At 38.2% G+C, this 25347-nt stretch overlaps 1 protein-coding gene across 5 annotated transcripts in view; it reads right to left on the bottom strand.

The window, feature by feature from the left end:
- Window positions 1-25347, bottom strand: part of SRGAP1 (SLIT-ROBO Rho GTPase activating protein 1) — a 299865-nt gene that overhangs the window by 190642 nt on the left and 83876 nt on the right. The window lies entirely within an intron of this gene.

A 25347-nucleotide genomic window follows, 5' to 3' on the forward strand; every position in this document is an offset into this window, starting at 1 on the left:
TCTTTATATTTTTGTTGTATCAATACTATTTTTTAAAGACTACTTTTTTTTTAGTTCACAGCAAAACTGAGAAGGTTGGAGAGTTCTTATATTCCTCTACCTCCACACATGCATTGCCAACTTCATTACCAATATTACTCACTAGAGTGGTACAATTGTTACAATAAAGAACCTAGGGGGTCGGGTGGTAGCACAGCGGGATAAGTGCACGTGGTGCAAAGCTCAAGGACCATCGTAAGGATCCTGGTTCGAGCCCCCAGCTCCCCACCTGCAGGCGGGCGGGAGGGTCGCTTCACAAGCAGTGAGGCAGGTCTGCAGGTGCCTATCTTTATCTCCCCCTCTCTGTCTTACCTTCCTCTCTCCATTTCTCGCTGTGCTGTTGAAACGACATTAATAACAATAACAGTAACAACAACAACAACAAAAAGTACCTATACATTACACTATGAACACCTAAAAGTACCAGTTTTGCCTGTTACAGATGTCATAGAGTTGGAATCAAAGTGTAGGCTTGCCAAATTAGTGTTTTTCATTACTGCCAGAATGTATTTATTTACTCACCTAATGAAGAACATTTCATTTGCTTCCATGTTTTTTCTGTGTGAACAAAGTTGCTACAAATGTTAATGGTTTGATCATTTAAAAATAATTACCCTATTTCTATTTCAGTATATTTTATCCTTTGCATACACTTCACTATCAAATACCTTATAATCTGTAGCTTTTATCTGTCTTTCTTTTTAGATGCACTCAGGCCAGTAAGGGCTATTTTTTGTAAAAAAAAAAAAAAAAAAAAAAAAAAAAAAAAAAAAAAAGCTATTTTTTGCATTTTTGCATAGCTTTGGTTTTTGACTCATATGCCTTTCAAACAGTACCCATATTTTGGAAAAACTGGTGAAAGGTCTACCTGCTTTATGCATCAAATTTCTAATACTTATACTGTGAAACATGTTTGTTTCATTTAATGAAGATCTACAAGTGTAACACTGAAATACATGCTTATTTGCCATCTAAGATCTTCCTAATTTGAGTACTGTTCTTCAATTCGCATTCACTTTGATCTCCAGAAGAGTTGAGAATACGATGGCTTGAAATAGCCACACGTTTCCTTCTAAAATTCTAAAATCCAGAGATAGGGCTCCATTTCAATCCTCATCTATCTTCTATATCAAGTTTAGTACCTAACACATAATAATTCAGAAAATGTTTCTTAAATTGGCACTACTGCTATTCTTGAATGAGGTATATGCTGCTTTATAAAATAAGACCAGGCAAGATGGTTTAATGGATTAGAGTGCATGCCTGTGGGCCCAGAATCTACCCCAGGCAATGCCATAAGTCTTACCTGAACAGTGCTTATTTTTCTCTCTTAAAAATAAATGTCCAAAAAATTTTAAAGAAATAAATTAAGTTTTTAAAAAATAATATGCTCTATTCTAAAGCAAATTTTTTTCCTCCTCCAGGGTTATGGCTGGGGCTTAGTACCAGCACTAGGAATCCACTACTCCTGGTGGCCATTTTCCCTTTTTCTTTTTTTCCTTTTTTTTCTATATTTTTTTAATTTTTACATTACAGAATTACATGTCTATTTCCCACCCACCCCTTTTTAAATTTTATTTGATAGGACAAAGAGAAATTGAGAGGGGAGGGGCAGATTGAGAGGGAAAGAAGACGTCATGAAGTGTCCCCACTGCAAGTAGAGAGCAAGGGCTCAAACCCAGGTCCTTGAGCAGGTCACTGCCTGGCCCTCAATTCAAGTAATAAGTTGTTTTTTTTAAAAAAAATATTTTTAAATATTTATTTTTCCCTTTTGTTGTCCTTTTTTATTGTTGTTGTGGTCATTACTGTTGTTATTGATTTCGTCATTGTTAGACAGGACAGAGAGAAATGGAGAGAGAAGGGTAAGACAGAGAGGAGGAGAGAAAGATAGACACCTGCAGACCTGCTTCACCTCCTGTGAAGCGACTCCCCTGCAGGTGGGGAGCCGGGGGCTAGAATTGGTCCTTGTGCTTCACGCCACATGCACTTAACCCACTGCGTTACCACCTACTCCCCAAATAGTAAGTTCTTTAATACATAGATAACTCATGAAATCCTGACTGCCTGAACTTTACAGACAAGGATAGTCAGTTTTATGTTGCCATTGTGTCTGTATTTTGCTTTCAGAAATGGCAAATCAGAATTATAAAAAAAAAAAGTAAAGTTTAGTTGTTGGAAAACATCCTATGGCCAGCAATGAGCTCGATTTCACATGTAGGAAACCCTAGATTCAATCTGTAGGACCACAAATTCCAAAGAAAAACAAACATACTTTTTCAGGAAGTCTTATAGTCAAATTCACCTCAACTCTTAAAATTTCTATATACCTATATCCATGAATATTTCCAGAGACTAGCATAATGCCTAACAAATAGCATCTACTCAATAAAATCCTGATCAAACATACTGACTGAAATCTGGGCTTCAACTGGTTAGTACAAGAGACTATAGTGTCTTGTACTATTAAAAATGCACTTGCCCAAGGGCCTGGCAGTGGTGCACCTTGTTAAGTGCACATAATGTGAAGTGCAAGGACCCCAGTTAGAGCCCGGCTCCCCATCTGCAAGGGGTTCACTTCACAAATGATGAAGGTCTGCAGGTGTCTATCTTTCTCTTCCCTTCTCTATCCCCTGTAAAGGGGAGGAATCTGTGTTTATTTTGTTCTTTGCTCTCTCTCTCCCTCTCTCCAGAACATAGAACATTACCTGGCACACAGTAAGTATGTAGTGATATTTGATGAATGAATTGGATGAATACTAAATTTTACAAAGAAACTCAAAAACTGAAATGTTTGAGTGTTCAAGAGAGATTACTTGGCCTATAATCCTGATCTACAAACATCACTATCAACATTTTCAGAACCCATTATTATATTTATGAAATATATTATTTTTAGTGGTTCTGATTTCATACAAATCTAAGTTACCTAATAGTTTGAATCACTCCTATTTGGTGTCAATGAAGCAAACAGACATAAGATATTAGTAAGTTGTCAAAATCATATTACACAATCAGGGAATCAGTCACAATAATTCTGAAACACATGATCACTTTTTTTTTTTTTGCTTCCAGGGTTATTGCTGGGGCTCGGTGCCTGTACCACGAATCCACTGCTCCTGGAGGCTGTTTTTATCACTTTTGTTGCCCTTGTTGTTTTATCACTGCTTTGGTTATTATTGTTGTTGTTGTTGTTGGATAGGACAGAGAGAAATGGAGAGAGGAGGGGAAGACAGAGTGGGAGGGAAAGATAGACACTTGCAGATGCCTCACCACTTGTGAAGCGACCTTCCTGCAGGTGGGGGGCCAGAGGCTTGAACCCAGATCCTTATGGTCTTTGCACTTGTGCCATGTGCACTTAATCGGCTGCTCTACCGCCCGACCCCCAACATGATCACATTTGGACAGAGTCTTTTTAAAGAGGCCTATTATCTTAGTTGGTCCTCAGTCTTATTTAGATGGAGAACTAAAAGTTCTACCAAGGCAATAACTTATCATCATAACTGTATATTTTCAATTCATTTTAAAGGAACAGGCCCATGTAAACTAAGCATCATCAAAAGAAATAATTTTGCTAATATTCTACATTTTTTTCTTACTCCAAATTCAAAGTTCAAAAGCAACTCATTTTGTTACATCAAAGATAATTCAGTTTCAAGTACTTCTTGGAGAAGAAATTTTCAAAAAGACTAAGAACAATTAATATCTTCATATTATTCAGTATAGTAATAGAAAGAAAAGGGGGTCAGACATGACTACCAGGAGCAGTGAATTTATCATGCAGGCAAAGAGCCCAGCTATAATCCTGGTGACAATAAAATAACTTCAAGATGGCATACACCCTAAAGTAGTTACATGCTTTTGATGATAAAGATGTTAAAACATCTAGGTCTACAAGGTCACTTTCTATAAATGTAAAGGTTAGGAGATATCCCCTTCCTATTCTCAGTTGCAAATAGAAACGTTGATAAGCTGGCACATAACCTAACTGGATAGATTGAATAAAGGCATATTTTTTCTAAAAGGTAAAATGTTTCTATAATTTATAAAAGTAGTTATGCAATAGTTGTAGTTATACAAGTTTATCAGTTATTGTATAAGGTTTAAAGAATGAACCTCTAAGTGAGAAGATAAGGAGTATGCCTGAGGAATATCTATAAGTTTAAGAAAACAATCACACTATCAATATAGCATTCTGAAAGGAAATTTAAAATGTGATAAAATAAAGAATCATAGAAGATGCTTTCTGTGAACGTGGCGCAAAGTGCAAGGACCGGCATAAGGATCCAGGTTCAAGCCCTGGCTCCCCATCTGTAGGGGTGTCGCTTCACAAGTGGTGAAGCAGGCCTGCAGGTGTCTATCCTTCTCTCCCCCTCTCTGTCTTCCCCTCCTCTCTCCATTTCTCTCCATCCTATCTAACAAAAAATGATGACATCAATAACAACAACAATAATAACTACAATAATAAAACAACAAGGGCAACAAAGGGGAAAATAAATAAATGAAGCTTTATTTTTTCAAGTTTAATTTTTTTTGTAAATAAGATGTATAGCACTCTTAAAAATAACTACCAAAATTAGAGCAAGAATACCAATGAATTCTGATAAACAACTATGTGTTTTAGATGATTGTTCACTTCTGTTGCTTCTGGGATGTATGATTAGCTCAACACATAAAGTGAGGGCAGTGTACATACTAGTTCTAAATGCTACTGGAATCCATTCACAATCATTTAAATACCTATTCTGAAAGACACCTGAGATAAAATATGAATGCAAATTGGTTCCTCCCTGACCTTTAGGAGCTCACTTAATTGAAAATAGCAATCTGATAATTGTCACACAGCAGGGTAATTACAATGTCAGCAATAAGCCAGGAAGAAAATACAGATGGGGGGCACATAACCTAGAATTGGGGGCCCAGGGAGCTTCAATTGGGGGCTTCAGAGAGGCAAGTAGGTCATTCCAGAGAGGATGTTCTGTAAAGAAGATTCAGAACAGTTCACTGTTTGCAATGATAAATCCTAGGTAAAACTTGCAACACATCTCAAATAGTTTTAGTAGATTAACAAAATGTCCAAAAATCTGTATGGAATATGAAGACTTGTATATCTTTGATAACCATCTCACTTGAAAACTTAGAGACTCTGATTATAAGATAGTGAGCCCAAGGGTGAAGGAAGGACATGGTGAGATACAGAAAGGAGCAAATTATTCTTGAAAATAACTGGATGATGCTCCAAGACACTGTGGTGGGAGAAAACCACATGTGTGTCATGAACTGATGATATGAGGCCACCCGAGGAGGCATACACTATACATTGAGGCCACTCTCATGAGAAGGAATCTAATAAAGGTCCAAGAGGAACCGTTGAGTGTTGGTCATCATTTCTCCTTTGGCTAATTCTGCTTCTGTTTCCCTGCATTGCTCAACTCTGTGGTCTATTTACATAATTGTTTTGTCTGAGACCTGCCCTGCCTGCAGGGCATCGGTTTAATCCCCACTGGTTTGCGCTCTTTTTCCACTCCACCCCCTCTCCTAGTCACTTCCTTTTTCCACCCTACCACTTCCTTCTCAGAAGATATTTAAAGGCAGATCAATAAATGCAGGAGGGTATGGTGTGTTCCCACTCCGCCAGTCCCAGAGTCTCTCCCTCGTGATGCTGGTTCCTGATCCCTTTCCCACACAGCAGCCTAGGTTGGCTCTGGTCGAGTTCTCTCCAACCCAGAGAGCACGTGCCTAGGAAGAAGTACCTTCAGTCTAGCCCGGCAGTTGAGGTTCACAAAGCACAAAGATTTGTAGCATTTGTACAATTCTTTAAAGAAGAAGTCAGTGGTGTATTGCATAAAAACAAGGGACTCTGGAGAAGGAGAGAAAATGATAGGATAGACATTGGGATCCTGTTGTGTTTCCTAGCACCAGTCAAGGGGAGACAAGAGACTGTGTTTTATGTGTTAAAGACTATGCTAAAAACCATTACCCTCCCCAATAAAAAAGTAAATAAAAATTTGTCATGATCAAAGCATCACAAATCCTGAAATAGTTTGAGATTAACAGGAACTTTAATAAATGAAGCTCTTGTGATGGGGGAGGGGAAGGAAGTCAGGAAGAAAACTTTTGATGCAGGTATTTCACTAAGGAGTAAGTATCTTGGAATGAGGACCCCAAAGGAGCAATAACTGTCTAGTTAAATGTTTTCTGATTTTTGAAGAATTCAAAAATGGTAACTCTCCCTACCCCATACTTGAAGATTCTCTGAAAATAAGGTAAGTGGAGCATTGGCGAAGGCAAACAGAAAGAATGGTAGGTTGAGGGCATTATTTCTCTCTGTCTTTAAGAAGATATGTCCCTCTTTCAGTGGAAGTTTATTCACATTCTAACCAGCTGCAAATAGGGTTGAGAGCCAAGTTCCTATTGCCAAAGTTCACTCTTTAAGCCTGAGGTCTGATAACCAGTTAAAATGCTCAACACAATCACAGCCTTTTGGTGGAAAACAGAGGCTCCATTGTTTAGAGATACATTTTCAAGTTTAGTTCTTCTAGAATTATGAAATTCAAAACAAGAGCTATTAGATTTCATCAGTATCAGAGTGAAGGGAATTGTGTGTTAGTTTGGATTCCTTTCTTTCCCCCTGAAAGAATAATTGGATTAGGCTGGCTATGATAAAAAAAAAAATCAGTAACTATGAGTACTTTGCAAACTGAAAAAAATGCTTCAAAGAAATAATAAAATTCCATGTCTGCAAGCCAATACATTTCTAGAATATAGTATATTATTTAGAGTGAAAACACCTAGTCTAAGATTGTAGGCTTCCTAAAACCATTAGCAAGAACCATTGACCCAGTAACTATCATAGACTTAAAGAACACTTAAAAAAAAAAAGCAGAGGTGGGGAATATATTCTCAGTTTGTCCTAAGGATATATTCTCAAGGCAAACCACTCCACAATGTCTACAGAGATGTAATAGGAGACTCAGCTCCAAAAGCAAAAATAAACAGATGGGATTAGATTAAACACAAACATACACACACATACACACACACACACACACACACACACACACACACACACACGCACAGACACGCGCGCGCACACACACGTTAGCATGATGACGGAAACTGTCATTACCACCAAAAGACAACCCACTGAGTGGGAGATGATAGTCACAAAACATACAATGGATAAGGGGCTAATGACAAAGATAAACAAAAGACTTATTAAATTTAACAGCAACAAAAACAACCCTTCCAGAAAGTGAGGCAAAGAGCTTAACAGATGCTTCAAAACCAGTGAGGAATTAGAGGTGGCCAAAGAAAAGGAAAAGAAAAGCTATCATCAGTTATTATACGGGAAATGCAAATTTAGACAACACTGAGCTCCCACTTACACTTGCAATATGGTCTATATTCAAAAGGTCAGAAATAACAAATGCTGATGAGGATGTGAATAAAAAGAGGTCCTTTTTTATTGTTGGTGGGAATGTAAACACATTACCATGCACAAGGACCCAGGTTCTTGCCCCTGCTCCTCCCCCACCCCCCACAGAGGGAGGATTCACTAGGTGAAGCAAGTCTGCCAGTGTCTTTCTTTACCTCTCTAGCTCTCCTTCCACTCTCAATTCAGCTGTCTTATCAAATAAAAGAGAAAGGAGAAAAAAAGAAAAGGAAAAAATGGCCACATATAAGTGGAACTAGGGATACAGGGTCAGAATGGGGTGGGGTACCTCACCAAAGCAAGGAACTCTGGGGATGGATAAGAAGTAGGGGGTGATACGGGGGTTGGGTCCTATGTTAGGGGCGGGAATACTTAGCAGACACCCATCACACAGAACTGGGAAATTGTGCCCATATGTAGACAACTGTGCTATAAATCATTAATTCTCCCAATAAAATGGGGAAAGGGTGATTATGGTAATTAAAGGTGAAATGTAAATCTTCTCTGTTCTGTTAGTTGTTCTTGGCCTTATGAAGACCTCCACTTCAGTTTAAAGCAAGAATACTCAGTACTTCACTTGAAACAATTCTTTACAACACTAAAGTAATAGCTACAGAGTAAAGTTGAAAGACCATACATATAATCATCTTAATGGATGCAGAAAAATCATTTGACAAAATCCCTATCGTTTCCTGCTAAAAATTCTAAGAATAGAAACAGCCTCACTCTTACAGAGCATATCTATAAAAACCTACAGCGCTGGCCACTACAGTTACTGGTAAAATACTGAGTGTTTAGAGTTAAAGAGAAGGGGATGGCATATAGAGATCTGGTGGTGGGAATTGTGTGGAGTTGTACCCCTCCTATCCTACGGTTTTGTTAATGTCTCCTTTTTAAATAAATAAATAAAAATTTAAAAAATACTGAGTGTTTAGACTTAAAGATTAAAATCTCTTGCAGCTCTCATTACTTCTATTCAACAGTGAAATGGGGCTCAACTAGGACAATAAGACATTTCTACACTAATGGAGAAAAATTTAGTGCCTAGGAAAGTCAAAGCAATTTTGGAAAAAAAAAAACCTAATGACAAAGTTGAAGAACTTTCATTAACTACTTTTAACTTATAACAAGGCTACAGTAATCAGTAAAATGTGGTATCTGCATACAGGCCTTAGATGAATGAAACAGGACAGTGTTCAGGAACAGACCCCCCACATCAAAATTAGAAGGGAGACAAGGGAAACCAGATCTTTTCATTATTATGTTGATTCGCCTTAAAGTTCATTAAGTATCTCCACTTTACAATGCAGTTTAGAAGACAGGAGATATTCTAGCTGAGAAATACTCCTTGCACCACTAATTTCTGTAAAAGAAACACCAGAGCCTAAAGAGATTAGCATGCACAGTGAGAAAGAAAAGCTGTTGCAAAGGATGCAATGAGGGCAGAGGGTAGATAGCATAGTGGTTATGCAAGAGACAATCATGCCTGGAGCTCCAAAGTCCTAGGTTCAAGCCCCCTCACCACCATCAGCCAGAGCTGAGCAGTGCTCTGGTTAAATGATAATAATGATAATAAATAAATAAATAAATAAATAAATAAATAAATAAATAAAATTGTCTTTTCATGACCTGAGAGGTGGTGCAGTGAATAAGGCACTGGATTCTCAAGCATGAGGTCCCGAGATGACACAGGGTAAAGGGACAGTGGAAGGAAGTGTAGGGGCAGGACAGGAAATTTAACTGATTCACAGGAGATGAAAAAAGCAAAAAAGAAAAGTACATTAAATAATGTTCAACAGCAATTCCAGTGATGGTAGTCAGTTTCATTAAGATGTTTGCTGAAGGTGCTAATGAGCAACTATGATATTCGTTCCAAAGTGGGAAAAATTATTCCAGAGACTCCACCCAGTTGAGTCAGCGAGAGAAATCATTGTGGTTCAAGGAGAACTGAAAAAGAACAATAGCATCTGGCCAGAAATTTATAGTAATAAGCAAAGCCAAGAACAAAGAATGTAATATCTAAAAAGGGGTCAGACAGTGGCACACCTGGTTGAACATACACATTACCATGTGCAAATCTGCAGGGAAGAAGTTTCATGAGTGGTGAAGCATGACTGCAGGTGTCTCTTCTTCTCTTTCTCTCTCTACTTCTACTCAAGTTCTGTTTGTCATATCAAATTAAATATAATAATAGTAATAATAATAACAATAAATATTTTTTAAAAGATTTTATTTATTTATTAATGAGAAAGCAGGAGAGACAAACCAGACATTACTATGGTACATGTGATGCCAGGGATTGAACTCAGGACGTCATGCTTAAGGGTCCAGTGCTTTATCCATTGCACCACCTCCCAGACCACATAATAAAGATTTTTAAGGGAAAAATGGCTACTGGGAGAAGATAAGTGAATTCATTATACAGGCACTGAGCTCCAGAGATAATTCTGGTGGCAATACAAAATAAATTTAAGAAAGAATGTAATCTATTACCAAATCTTCCAAATAATTTGGAGTGGACCATAATAAAATGAAATGAAATGAAATTTTAATTCACAAGTATATACTTAATTTAGTCATGTAAGTCATTAATTTATTTGCTTAGAAATTCTACACGTGAGCCATATTATTATGCAAAGTTATTCTCAAGCATGTCCTTTAATTAAAGAACTATACTAAAATGCTTTTCTTCTAGCATAAAAGTCAGTGTTGAGGACTACTATAGTGGCTTTGTCATTATAAAGATGCCCATAGATACTGGGCTTTAAAGCCTGCCCCCTGCTCTGCTTACATAATCATTGTTTTGCCTGAAAGATCCCCACCACGTTATCCCTTCAGGGTATTGTTAATTCAGTTAAAACCATCACAACAGTGGCTAAGGATGCTTTCACCTTCCCAGCATGCCTTCTGCCTCTTTCCACCCCCTTTCCTAGCCATTTCCATTTCCAACTTGCCACTTCCAGTTTTTACCCTATAAAACCTGATGCTATTCCAATTTCGCCCCCTATTCTCTTCAGTGTCCTGACCTGGGGAAGACCTGGATAAGGGCTGGTGGGCATAGTGGGAGGTGGCCATTTTGCTAGCTCCATGTGGCCTAAACCGCTATGGTCATATCCAACTCTGGGGCATCTGCGTGAATAAAGATTTGCATTCCCGCTCCACCACGAGTTCCTGGTCTCTTCTCTCTCCCCCGTGATACAACCCAACACAGAGATTAACTTCAAAGTGTGCTTGCTTCTGTGCTTTTTAATTTTAATTTTTTTTTAGTTTCTAGCAGAGCACTACTCAGCTCTGGCTTATGGTGGTGTTGGAAATTGAACCTGGGATGTTGGAGCCTCAGGTATAAGAGTCTCTTTACATAACCATTATGTTATCTACCCCTGCCAGATTCTGTGTTGTTTGTTTGCCAAGTGAATCAGATAGTTGTCTATCTGGTAGTTGTCTTTCATCTCTTATTTTACTAAGCATTATCATCTCCAGTGCTGTCTGTTTTGTTCCAAAGGAGACAATATCATCATATTTTTTTATTGCAGAGAAGTATTGCATGGGATGTATATCCCATAGCTTATTTAGTCAGTCAGAACTTGGGTGGTTGGTGTGCTGTGGAACTATATACTGTAATCTTACATTCTTGTAATATACCATTAATCACAAATTTAAAAAAATAATTTTAGCTGAGAGAGAGAGAAAGAATTACTTCAGCAAGTCCATGTTCATGGTTCCTTACTTGAGTGCAAATTAAGGGAGTTGAGGGAAGGAAAAGTTTTCAGAATTGGAGTGAGTACAAGTGCACAAAATTTCATGTTTATTACTCTAGGTCATTATTAACATTCACTTATCGAGAATTCTAACACACTTAGGAGATCTGATTTACAAAACTGTAATGAAGTCAGTAAGTTCAACATGGAAAGAGTCAAAAAGTGCCAATAAGATTATACAGAAATGCATTTCCTTAATTAAAAAGGGGGGGCAGAAAAACTCAGCAATTTCAGTCAGGTGAAATCCTTCCATTCAATACAATTATGGTTTGCTCAGATCAGTGTCCTAGAGAATAGTTTAAATTTATTTTTAGCAAAATTTAAGATATTAGGCAAGATGATGGTTTGTATTCTAAAAAGGCTTTCTTCTCAAAGAACTTAATTCTTTTTCTTTTTTAAAGTGTTGAGAGGAGGGGCTGTAAATCCTTTACTATGAAAATACGGGGTCAAACTAAAGTTTCTGTGAACAATGTCCACATATTTTACTTTCCAGGGTAAGATATGTAATTCAAGTCAAATTCTAAAATAAAATTCAAATTTTAGAAAAACCCTAAGTTTCATTCCTTATGGTGCTAGTTTACTGTATTAGTTCTATGTCAGCACCACGAGTTTCAAGTTACATCAGTAGTGGAGATGCCACAAAAATCCAGTGCACTCACTGATTTTTTTTTTTCCCTCCTCCAGGGTCATTGCTGGGCTCGGTGCCTGCACCATGAATCCACCGCTCCTGGAGGCCATCTCTTACGCCCCTGCCGCCCCTGCCGCCCATGCCGTTGCAGCCTCACCGTGGTCATCATTATTGCCATTGTTGATGCCATTCGTTGCTGGATAGGACAGAGAGAAATGGAGAGGGAAGCGGAAGACAGAGAGGGGGAGAGAAAGATAGACACCTGCAGACGTGCTTCACAGCCTGTGAAGCGACTCCCCTGCAGGTGGGGAGTCGTGGGCTCGAACTGGGATTCTTATGCCGGTCCCTGCACTTTGCGCCACATGCGCTTAACCCACTGCACCACAGCCCAACCCCCTCATTGATATTTTTTTTTAAAGATTTTATTTATTTATTAATGAGACAGATAGGAGGAGAGTGAGAATGAACCAAACATCGGTACATATGCTGCTGGGGATTGAACTCAAGACCTCATGCTTGAGAGTCTGATGCTTCAGCCTCTGGGCCACCTCCCAGACCACCACTCATTGATATTTTTTAATCACAGAAATCATATTATTTATATTTTCGACAAGAATGACAAGAATTAACCATAATTCTGTTTTTTTTTTTTTAATTATTCCAACAGAAGGACTAGGGATGACAGTTCATCTCAACAGATATACCAAGCTGAAAATGCAGACAGTGGGAGAAAATGTGTTTAAGGAAAGAAAATTGACTTATAGTCATGGGCCCTTTGGAATATAACTAAAATAGGCCTACTAACTATCTACAGAAAAATGATCCTTTATCAAGTTGTGGGAAGCTAAGGTACAGGCACTGCAATGATAACATGTCCTGGTATATCCTTAGCCAGCCTCCACTCTCCAACTGTCAATGAAGGTAGGAGATACCACATGCAGATATATGCCCTTGTTTTTTTGTTGTTGTTTTTTTTTTTTGTAAATTTGATAGGACAGAGAGAAATTGAGAAGGGAAGAGGAGACAGAGAAAAAGAAAGACACCTGTAGCAAAACTTCACTGTTTGTGAAACATCCCCCCTGCAGGGCTTGGACCTGGGTCCTTGTGCATGATAATGTGTGTTCTCAACTGGGAGTACCATCACTGGTCCTGCAGTAGCCCTTGTGAGTCTTTATGGTGATACTCTGAGGCATGTTGCCTCCAACTATGAAACACAGGAAACATAAGAAACAAAAGGAGGCACAAACAATTTCCTTTAAACATTGTTTTTAAGTTGGTGCAGTAGTTAGTGGCCTGATGAGCACAGATGAATACAATTGAAAACAGCCATTCAATTGCACTACCAGAGACAGTTCTTCTCATGGCCTATATTTTAAACAAAAAGCCAAGCTTCCAAATAGAATGCCCAACCAAACTGCAAGTGAAGAAAGTATAAAAACTGCTTCCTATAACCCTGGAGGCAAAAAAAAAAAAAACAGAAAAAAACCTGCTTCCTGTTTCCTGGCTGACCTGGATTCCAGACAGCCTACCCATCCCCTTCTTCCACTGAACATAATACTTCCTTGTTATTTGCCTTTTTTTTTTTTTAAGTAGGGACAACAGATGAACAACTGAGAAAGACATATTTGATAGATCATCAGGTTGAGCAAGAGTGAAAAGAGTGATGAAGAGGAGGATGGAGGAAAATACAAATTCAGTATGAAGAAATGGAATGTTTCACTTTCTGGAATCAAAAATGATTAGGACTGAATAGAGCCCATTCATCGCCCTACAGAGTTACAGTGACTTTACAGATCTCTTAACTTTATCTCTCCATTTTATTAATAAGAAGTAAAAATTTAGAGCCTTTAAGCTACCTTCCCAGGGTCATAATGCCAGGCAGTTAACATAATTAGAGTTGCTCTAGCTCTGAGCACCCTTGGGAGAAAATGCGATCTCAACACTAAATAATTATTCTCCTCTTGAGAAACGTGTTTTTCACTTCTGGTTGCTATGAAATGTTTAACAGACCAGGTTTCCCTTTTCACTGGAGGAAACAAACCTTCATGGGAAGCCTGGGGCCCACTCATTAACCAAACATTCCAGGCAATTTTTTCTTAATCACATTTCTAGCTCCCTCTTTATGCCTTCTTTTCCCCTCCTTTCTTATAGATCTTCTACTTAACATCTTTGTCCTCTTGCATTTTACAATTCCTTGAAGTTCCCTTAAACTTTTGTGGAACACCAGCAACAAAAAGTATATTACAAACAGCTTATATAACATTTGCTGTTCCAAGAAATTTGGCATGTTTCACAAGCACTTGTAGAGGAGGGAGAATGAATAATATGGTTTTACTTAACATGGTCACATAGAGATTCTGAGATCAGCTCTGGGGCAGCTCTCATACTTAGAATATACACCCTCATGAGTAAGAGCTACTGGTATACTGAGAACTCCATTTAAAATTTTAGATTAAGAAGTTATATCAGGGTGCAAGTGGTGGCACACCTGGTTGAGCACACATGTTACAGTGCACAAGAACCTAGGTTCAAGCCCCTTGTCCCCGCCTGTAGGGGGAAAGCTTTGCGAGTGGTGAAGCAGGGCTGCAGGTGTCTCTCTATCTCTCTCCCTCTCTATTTTCCCCTTCCCTCTCAATCTCTGTCTTTATCCAATAAATAAATAAAGATAATTTTTAAAAAAATTTAAAAGAAGGTATACCAAATTAACCTGAGAAGTAGCAAATCCTTATGCCTTTAGTAAACATTTTCATGCAAACTAAAGATATCTTAGGGTGAAAATATTGAATACATTCATAAACAGCAGAAGGTGCCAAAATGGCAGAAATTACTGTTTTGTTCTATTTCCGTATCTTCATATGTATCATACTAACTTATACCACCTTCCAGCTGTTCAATTGCTTAAGGCATCATTTTTACTTAGACAATTTTACCTTTAAAAAAAAGGGAGGGGAGGAAGAGTAACAGAGAAAGCAATCAAGTATGTGTTTCTATTTAATTCTCATGAGGATAATGCTGTATATTTAGTCTTTTAAGCGTCAGAATATAAGCCAGCAGAAAGTAAGAACACACTGTGTGGCCCAGCAGGAACAGGTGACAGGTGAGTGCAACCAGATATCTTATCAAGGAAGATTCCACCCCAAACCAGGGTGGCACCTGCTCTTTCCTATCTGCAAAGGCTCTTAGAGGTCCCTACATAATTAACGTTGCTCAAGGAAGAATGAAATGTGAACTGACTGAAATGTAAGCATTTAAATTTAGAAGCAGAGAAGGCACCATGCCAGGGTTAGGCATGCCACACTTGCTAATGGACAGGCCTTCTAGGAGGCCCTGCAGCTCCCACTTCTAATTGCATATACAACTCCACTGCTCCACTGTTCCAGGTCATTCACAAGAATAACTTTTCAGACACCATGGTCAGCTTTCTGCTCTTCTGGTGCATTCATCTTAGCTATTGCTTAGTCCGCACATGTACTGTGCTAATGTGCAAACCACAACTTTTTGGCTGGCCTCGTATTCCAGCGCTATTGGGGAGCTCACTGGAGATTCCAAGATAATTGGCCAAGGGGTGTTTCTAGAATATATGGTGAATGGGGACTTAATACAGAGAAAAATCAAAGATTAATGAGGTGGCTGTAAAAAATAAAGAAAAAAGAAGCACTGTGATTCTGAGAGTGCACTAATCTTGTTAGTTATTAGTGAGGAAGAACAGATTTAAGTAAACTCCCATGTTAACATACACACTACATATCTCATTAAGAAGACACAAAAGTCTGTCTGTTGTTCTCACTATAAAGGTCCCTAAACACAAAAAAAATCAAAATGTCAGGATTCTCCTGTCTCAGTCCTAAGGGAAATCAGTCTTTGAAGAGGATATCAAACTATTCAAATTCAGCATCTCTGTTTAATTAGTCTGCCATATGGGGTCACAGTGTCAGAAGTCTGATAGGAACTAAATAATAACAATATATTTTTGAGGTGTGGATAATGCTAAGTTAACCACATCTGAAAAAAATGTTCTTAATTTCTTGATTTCAAGTTCTATAAGAAGATAATATATTACATTATATCATTTAGAGATTGCTATCAAGATAAAAGAACTTCTAAAGATCCTCTTCTCATTTTTGTTCTACATGATTCTAGAAAACTATGAACAACATCACAACTTTTCTACTATATAAGAACTCAGGACAGAGCTAGCTCAAGTTGATAAAGTACATTATTTGTATGTCTGAGGTCTGAGAGATCTATAGCCCATATGTGGGTGGGGAGCCTTAGCCAATTGCCAGAGCCCTGAGATGAGACGTGTCCTAGGATTGAGAGAAAGTAACCACAGCCAGTCGCCACACAGTTGATCAGAAGAGGTCAGGTGGGAACATACACATATGATGTTCCTAGTTAGGACAGTGTCAAATGAGTGTCCCCTCATCACAAGCTTCAAGGAGTATTCATTTGTAGAACTTATGCATTACATGACATTGTCCAGACAAAACAACAGGTTGCAGACAAAGATCAGAATACATTTCTAAGGGAGAAAACATCAGGGTAAGGGTGCTTGAAACTATCATTATCCAAATGTCATAATGTCAGGTACATTCTTTCGATGCCATAAGATACTGAGTTTATTCCAGTTATCCTTTGACCCTATTCAGACCCTTAGGGCACCCTCCCGACATTCAGGTTTATGGGCGATCACTGTGGCAATCCAACCCCTCTACTACCTGTGGACAGGCATCTCTGAAATGCCAGACTTAGCCTTAGAGCAGAATTTTATGGTAATGGAACAGAGCCTGAAATACAGGCCTTGTGGAAAATTAGTCAAAGTAATTTCCCTTATAGACAAATAACAAGTAAAATATATATTTTTCCATATAAGGCAAAGTTACAATTTAGTAAGAATTCTAATAACAAGTATCAGTAAATTTGGGATCACAAAACTTCTACAACATAGATCACAGGTTCAATTCCTAGCACCACCATAAGTCAGAGCTAAGCAGTACTCGGTTCAGTCTCTCTCTCTCTCTCTCTCTCTGTGTGTGTGTGTGTGTGTGTATGTGTGTGTGTGTGTGTGTATCTCATTCTCTCACACGTAAAAGTTAAGGAATATCAACAAAATAATTCTGGAATTTTAGCCCCCACAATCTAGTTCCAACTTTACATTTTCACCCAGTAATCACTAACCAATAGCATGCAACATTCACTAACACTATTATAAGACTTCATAAGTCAAATACTGAGCAAATCCCGTTTTCTTTTCTTTCTCCTGCCTGCAACACTGGAGAGTGAGTCCAAGGCTTGATACCACTTTGAAAGATCTCTATAAGTATAAATTTGCTGATTCTTTATTTTAAAGTTAGAGAGAAAAAGAGAGAGAAGAAAAAGAAGAAGAAGGAGAAGAGGAAGAAGAACCTCTGACCATGAAGTAATCCCCATCCTTGTTGCCACCCTTGGCACCTCTTGAAAAAGTAGTAACACACCCTTTACCTAGGTGAGCTGTCAACCCCATTTATTGGGTTGTTTGGGAAGTCATTATTTTTCTATGCAATTTCTTACTGGTTATGCTTTTCCTCCTTGTACTTTGCTTTGATTCCTAGTTTGCAGAACATTGGTTGGCATAGAGCCAGCATTCAATCCAAAGTCGATGATTTAACTAATTGGAAGGGACACACGCACCTCCATGTTCATATCTGCATTATTTATAATAGCCAAAACATGCATGCAACCTAAATGTCTACTGACAGATGCCTGGATAAAGAAGTTATGGGGGATAGACTCAATGAAGTACTACTTTGCAATTAAAAAAATTATATTGTGTCCTTTAGTACAAAATGAATGGAACTGGAGGTGATTTTGCTTAGTGAAATAAGTAAAGTTATGGAAGATTACTAACCAATGGTTTTGTTCTATGTCATTCTAATACACTACTATTTGATAATCTTATAAGTAACTAATATAATTATTTAAAGTTATTTTTTAAATGGTTGTTATAAGCATTCCTGTCAGGATTCACATGGAGTTGTTCATCTGAAGGGCCACAGAGGAATAGAAATACTGAACATATTAGATCTCAGCCAGCAGGTAAGTTATAGCCTCTTAATTTTAGCTTTGCCATCGGTATCACCAAAATAATTATGGTCAATTTCATGCCATCTTACTGGGTCATGGTACTCAAATATTATTCTGTATGTTCTTGTGAAGATGGTTTTTAAGAAAGATTAATATTTAAATGGTGGAGAAAGGCAGATTGGCCTCCCCAGTAGAGGTAAGCCTCATCCAGTTAGACAAAAGCCTAAATAAAACAAAGAATAAACTTACATTAGCAAGAAAGAATTATTCCAGCAGACTTATTTTGAATGAAAATTGCACCTCTTCCATATGTCTCTAGGCTGCCAATTTACTGTAAAGAGTACAAATTCATCAAACCTTCATAATCATATAAGCCATTTCCCTTAATTCTTTCTCTCTCTCTCTCTCTCTCTCTCTCCCTACACACACACACACGTCAGTCATAGCTTTCTGGAGAAAGCTGACTAATATCTTATCTATCAATACTTCAGGTAATTGTTCAAATTAAAGTTAACATGCGAAAACAAGAACTTCCAGAGGAAGGGCTACAGAGCAGCAGCAACTGTGTTTCTCTCCTCTCCTCTCCCAATTCAACTAGAAATACCAAAGGAGACAACCTGGGACCACAACAAGGCAGGACTAGAATGACTTCAGAAACCCAACAAACCACCAGTGACTGCAAATACATGTGGCTCATGGACAGAGAGGAGACTAAGGAGAGATTAAGCAGTTGGTAACAGACTGGCAGTTTACCAGTTGAGGAACCACCTCCAGTCTGCTTTACCAACAAAGACTGCTGAAGGAAGGAGAGGACTCCCCTAAGACTCACCAAATGCAACTGTGAGTCTCCACTGCTACTGCTCTCAGAGCTGGAACAGCAGGGGGTTGGCCCTTTGCTAACATCTAGGAACAGAGAACTGACCAGGAAACTCAGGAGAAGAGCTACACTTTGGTGGCCTAGCAGTAGAGCTGTATAGTGGGAGTCTTTCCACATTGTTCTCCTGATAAGAACATGGTGAATAATTGCCTCAGAACCTACACTCTATAAATGGGACTTGTTTAGAACTCACAGGGCCCAGTAGTTCTGCCGGGCTTGGCAGGGGAGCTGATTTGAACCCAGAGCTTTGGATCCTTGGGGTGTGAGAGTCTCTTTGCATAATGACTGTGCTATCACTCCCCCACCCTGCTTTAACTCTTGGTCAGTAGTGAGGAATTCAGCTAAGAAACCTACTTATAGTTTAAAAGCCCTCAGGCTCCCATAGCCTACAGGGAAGAAAAAGCACAAAAAAGGCTTTTAAGACACTGAGCTCCAGCTCAGGGATTAAAATGATACTGAAACAACTGTCAGTTTCAACAATTGTGAACTCTTTAATTAGCTTACTTAGACACAAGTCAATCCAGGCAAGAGTGAGCAGTAATTTGAAAAGTACTGACAGAGGGATCTCATAACATACTATATAAAATGGTTAAACCAACAAGAAGAAATATAGGAGAAATGAACCAGGACAAGAGTCCAGCTAAAAGCCCTCCAAAGGGTGAAGCACAAAATAATGAGGTCAAGATGTAAACGCAAATGCTTGTTAAGAAAATAGTCACAGGAGTCAGTAAAGGGTTTGAAAGAATTGTCATAAGAAATGCAGAAACAACAAATGAGACTCTGGAAGAAAACACTAATTACCTCAAGGTTATTAGAGAGATGAAAGCTGAAATAGCTGAGCTAAGAACACAACTAACTGAACAAGCTATAACAGTATCAGAACAGGGTAACAAAACAGATGAACTCCAGAAAACAGTAGAGGGGAGAGAGAATAGAATCAATAAGGCTGAAGACAGAATTAGCAAGATCAAGGATGAAGTAGAGACAACTAAGAAAGAAGTAAGAGATCTCAAAAAAAGATTAAGAGATTCTGAAAACAACAATAGAGACCTATGGGATGACTTCAAAAGAAATAATATACGCATTATTGGCTTACCAGAGGAAGAAAGAGAGGGAAGGGAAGAAAGCATTCTTCAGGACATAATAGCTGAGAACTTCTCTAGTCTAGACAACATCAATGTTCAAAAAGCCCAGAAGGTCCCAAACAAAATTAACCTAGACTTAAAGACACCAAGACACTTCATATTTAGAATGGAAAGGAATAGGGTAAAGAAAGGATCCTGAAGGCTACAGAAGAAAAGCAAAGACTCACCTACAGAGGAAAACCCATAAGATTAGCAGCAGATTTCTCCACAACAAACATAACAGGCCTGAAGAGAATGGCAAGATATCTATCAAGTGCTCAATGAGAAAGGCTTTCAGCAAAGACTACTGTATCCTGCTAGACTGTCATTCAGACTAGATGAAGGCATAAAAACCTTCTGAGACAAGCAACAGTTGAAAGAATCAGCTATCACTAAGCCTGCCTTGAAAGAAGTTCTGAAAGATCTTCTATAAACAGACCACCATAAATAGGCCATATATCAGAACACTCTAAAAATCTATAAGAATGGCATTAAAATATCTTCAATCTTTGATATCAGTAAATGTCAGTGGCCTGAATTCACCTATTAAAAGACACAGAGTAGGAAGATGGATCAGAAAATACAGCCCAACATATGCTGTCTACAGGAAACCCACCTAACTCAACAAGGCAAACACAGGCGTAAAGTGAAAGGATGGAAACTATCATACAAACCAATGGCCTACAAAAAAGGGCAGGAACAGCTATTCTCATATCTGAAACAGTAGACTTTAAAATAGATATGATTAAAAAAGATAGGAATGGACACTACTTAATGCTTAGAGGATCAGTCAATCAAGAGGACTTAACAATTATTAACATCTATGCATCCAATGAGAAGCCACCTAAATACATCAAACGTCTACTGAAAGAGCTACAGCAATATATTAACAGCAACACAGTCATAGGGGACTTCAACACTCCACTCTCTCAACTTGACAGATCATCCAGGCAGAAAATCCATAAAGAAATAAGGGAGCTAAATGAAGAGAGAGATAAACTACAACTATTGAACATTTTCAGGATCATTCACCCCAAGAAACTGGAATACACATTTTACTTAAGTCCACATGGGTCATTCTCAAGGATAGACCATATTTTAGTCCACAAAGAGAGCATCAGCAAATTCAAGAGCATTGAAATCATCCCAAGCATATTCTCAGACCACAGTGGAATTAAACTAACTTAACAATCAACAGAAGACTAAGAGTCCCAAAATGTGGAAGCTCAATAGTACACAACAACTACAGCGTCAAAGAGGAAATAAAGGAAGAAATCAAAATGTTTCAAGAGTTCAGTGAAAATGAAGACAGCTATTGAAATATTTGGGACACAGCTAAGGCAGTACTGAGAGGGAAGTTTATAGCCATACAAGTACACATTAGGAAACAAGAAGAAGCACAAATAAACAGCCTGATTGCACATCTTAAAGACCTAGAAGAAGAAGAACAAAGGAACCCTAAAGCAACCAGAAGGACAGAAATCACCAAAGTTAGGGCAAAATAAATAACATTGAAAAATAAGAAAACCACACAAAAGATCAATGAAAGTAAATGTTGGTTGTTCGAAAGAGTGAACAAAATCGACAAATCTTTAGCTAGACTCACAAAACAAAAAAGGGAAAAGAGGCAAATAAATCAGATAGTAAATGAAAGAGGAGATATTATAAGAGACATAGCAGAAATTCAACATATCCTTTGAGACTTCTATAAACAACTATATGCCATCAAGCTAGAGAACGTGGAAGAAATGGACAATTTCCTAGATACCTACCAACTTCCAAAATTAAGTAAAGAGGAACTAGATAACATGAACAGGCCCATCACAGCTAATGAAATTGAAAGAGTTATCAAAAACCTTCCCAAGAATAAAATTTCTGGACCAGGTGGTTTTATAAATGAATTCTACAAAACCTTCAAAGAAGAGTAATATCTCTACTTTTAAAAGTCTTCCAGAAGATTGAAGACACTGGATACTCCCTGCCAGCTTCTATGAAGCCAACATCACTCTGATACCAAAAGCAGACAACCAAAATAGAAAACAACACACCAATATCTCTGATGACCATAGATGCTAAAATATTGAACAAAATTCTAACCAACAGGATACAACAGTATATTTAAAAAATTGTTCATCATGACCAAGTGGGGTTTATCCCAGGCATGCAAGGCTAGTTTAATATATGTAAATCAATCAGTGTGATCCACCACAACAATAAAAGACCAAAAACCACATGGTCATATCAATAAATGCAGAGAAAGCCTCTGACAAAATCCAACATCCAATGAAAGTAAATGTTGGTTCTTCGAAAAGTGAACAAAATCGACAAGCCTTTAGCCAGACTCACAAAACAAAAAAGGGAGAAGACCCAAAAAATCAGATTGTAAATGAAAGAGAAGATATCACAACAGACACCACAGATTTTCAACATATCATGTGAGGCATCAATGAACAACTACATGCCACCAAGCTAGAGAACCTGGATGAAATGGACAATTTCCTAGATACCTACGAACTACGAAAATTATGTAAAGAGGAACTAGATAACATGAACAGGCCTATCACAGCTAATGAAATTAAAACAGTTATCAAAAACTTTCCCAAGAACAAAAGTCCTGGACCAGATGGTTTCACAAATGAATTTTAAATTTTAAAGACATCTTCAATGAAACGAATCCAATTACAAAGAAGGCTAAGGCAAGCATAAACCTATGGAACTACATCAAATTATAAAGCTTCTGCACAGCTAAAGAAACTACTACCCAAACCAAGAGACCCCTCACAGAATGGGAGAAGATCTTTACATGCCATATATCAGATAAGAGACTAATAACCAGAATATATAAGGAGCTTGCCAAACTCAACAACAAGAAAACAAATAACGCCATCCAAAAATGGGGGGAGGACATAGAATATTCACCACAGAAGAGATCCTAAAGGCCGAGAGAAACACATGAAAAAACACCCAAGAATTTGATTGTCAGAGAAATGCAAATAAAGACAACAATGAGATACCACTTAACTCCTGTGAGAATGTCATACCTCAGAAAAGATAGCAGCAACAAATGCTGGAGAGTTTGTGGGGTCAAAGGAACCCTCCTGCACTGCTGGTGGGAATATAAATTGGTCAAACCCCTGTGGAGAGCAGTCTGAAGAACTCTCAGAAGGCTAGAAATGGACCCACCCTATGATCCTGCAATTCCTCTCCTGGGGATATATCCTAAGGAACCCAACATATCCATCCAAAAATATTTGTGTATACCTATGTTCTTGGCAGCACAATTTATAATAGCCAAAACCTGTAAACAACCCAGGTGTCCAACAACAGATGAGTGGCTGAGCAAGTTGTGGCATATATGCACAATGGAGTAGTAACTCACCTATTAGAAACAGTGACTTCACCATTTTCAGCCCATCTTGGATGGAGCTTGAAGAAATCATGTTAAGTGAAATAAGTCAGAAACAGAAGGATGAATACAGTATGTATCACTCTCAGGTAGAAGATGGAAAACAAGGTCAGAAGAGAAAATACAAGTACAACCTGAACTGGAGTTGGCACCAAAGTAAAAGACTCTCAGGTGGGTGGGTGGGGGGGGAGAGTATATGTCTAAAAAGGATGACAGAGGACCTAGTGGGGGTTGTACTGTTATGTGGAAAACTGAGAAATGTTATGTACAAACTATTTTATTTACTGTTGAATATAAAACATTAATCACCCAATAAAGAAATTTAAAAACTTAACATGGGAAGGAAAGGAATAACAATTTGTAAACTTACTGTGTTATTGAGGATGTTTTCAGTCCAATTCAAATTCAAACTGTCTTATTTTCCCTTTTGTTGCCCTTGTGTTTTTTTTATTGTTGTTGTAGTTATTATTGTTGTTGTTATTGATGTCATCATTGTTACATAGAACAGAGAGAAATGGAGAGAGAAGGGGAAGATAGAAAAAAGGTGGAGAAACATAGGCACCTGCAGACCTGCTTTACTGCCTGTGAAGGGACTCCCCTTTATGTGGGGAGTCAGGGGCTTGAACCGGGATCCTTCTGCTGGTCCTTGCTCTTTATGCCATGTGCGCTTAACCCGCTGCACTACCACCCGACTCCCCTCAAACTGTCTTTAAGAAAAAAAAAGACATTAATCAGATTATATACTAATAAGCAGAGGGAAAGAAACTTACCTAAAGCATAGTGGTTGAATGTACTGATGAACATGGTTCCTTCTACCTATATTCTACTGTTTTGTGTCTTCCCTCAGTCTGGTTCCTCTTGTGGTTGCAAGAGATTCCTCTTATGCAGCAGGTCCATGTGTCATACAAGATCAAATCAAGTTCATAGGAAAGAAAGGACCATCTCCTTCAGTGTTTAAAGAACCCTTCTCAGAAGTCCCCAAGTACATTTTCTATTACCAACTCAGTGGTCCAAACAAGGTCTTCTGTCTACTCCTGACAAGTAGAAAGGACTCATCAAAACTTTAAAAAATTGGAATTATAGTATAAAGAGAGGGAATGTATGTACTGAGGAGACAAGAATGATTCCAAAGGAGCATGAAAAATTCAAGTTATTAGCATTATGATGCCACTACCTATTCCTCAAGACCCATCTCATGTCCCAATTTCATTGTGTATTCAAACTATCAAATAAGTTCACTTTCCTCTGAATTCCCACAGTCCTGATAATCTAAATCTCTCATTTTGATATTCACTGTACACTATTGGGAAGTTGCTTCCAAAAGAGAGGGTTTGTACTTGTAAGAAATTAATTTAAAACTTAACCTGGTAACATATATTTATGGAAGAAAATGCTTAAATACATAAGAAAAATTACTACTAGCTACATCATGAGAGATTATAAACATTACTTCTTATACATACATACCCTTTCTTTGTCTTTTATTTCCTACTGGTGTTATCACTGGGAGTCAGGATCTGCACCATTCCTGAATTTATTCTTTTCTTCCTTTCTTCCTCCTTTTCTTTCTTTCTTCTTTCTTTCTTTCTTTCTTTCTTTCTTTCTTTCTTTCTTTTCTTTCTTTCTTTCTTCTTGCTCTCTTTCTTTACCTTTCTTTCTCTCTCTCCTTTTCTTTCCTTCCTTCCTCTCTCTCCCTTTCTCTTCCTTCCTTTCATCTTTCCTCCTTCCCTCCCTTCCTCTTTTTCCCCTCCCCTCTCTCCTTCCTTCTTCTTTCTTCCTTCTCTCTTCTCTCTCCCTCCCTTCCTCTCCCTTTCTCTCTTTCTTCCTTCCTTCTTTCCTTCCTTATTTTCTCTTTTTTTCTTTCCTTCCTTCTTTCTTTTTTCTAGCCTGATAGAGACTAAAAGAAACTGAGAGGAAAGGGAGACAGTGAGTGAGAGCAAAAGACAAACATCATCAACACTGCTTCATCACTAGTGAAGCTTGAACCCAGGTCACTTTGCAGAGTAATATGTGTGCTCTA

Source organism: Erinaceus europaeus, chromosome 7 (assembly GCF_950295315.1).
Source record: "Erinaceus europaeus chromosome 7, mEriEur2.1, whole genome shotgun sequence".
Classification (NCBI taxonomy): Eukaryota; Metazoa; Chordata; class Mammalia; order Eulipotyphla; family Erinaceidae; genus Erinaceus; species Erinaceus europaeus.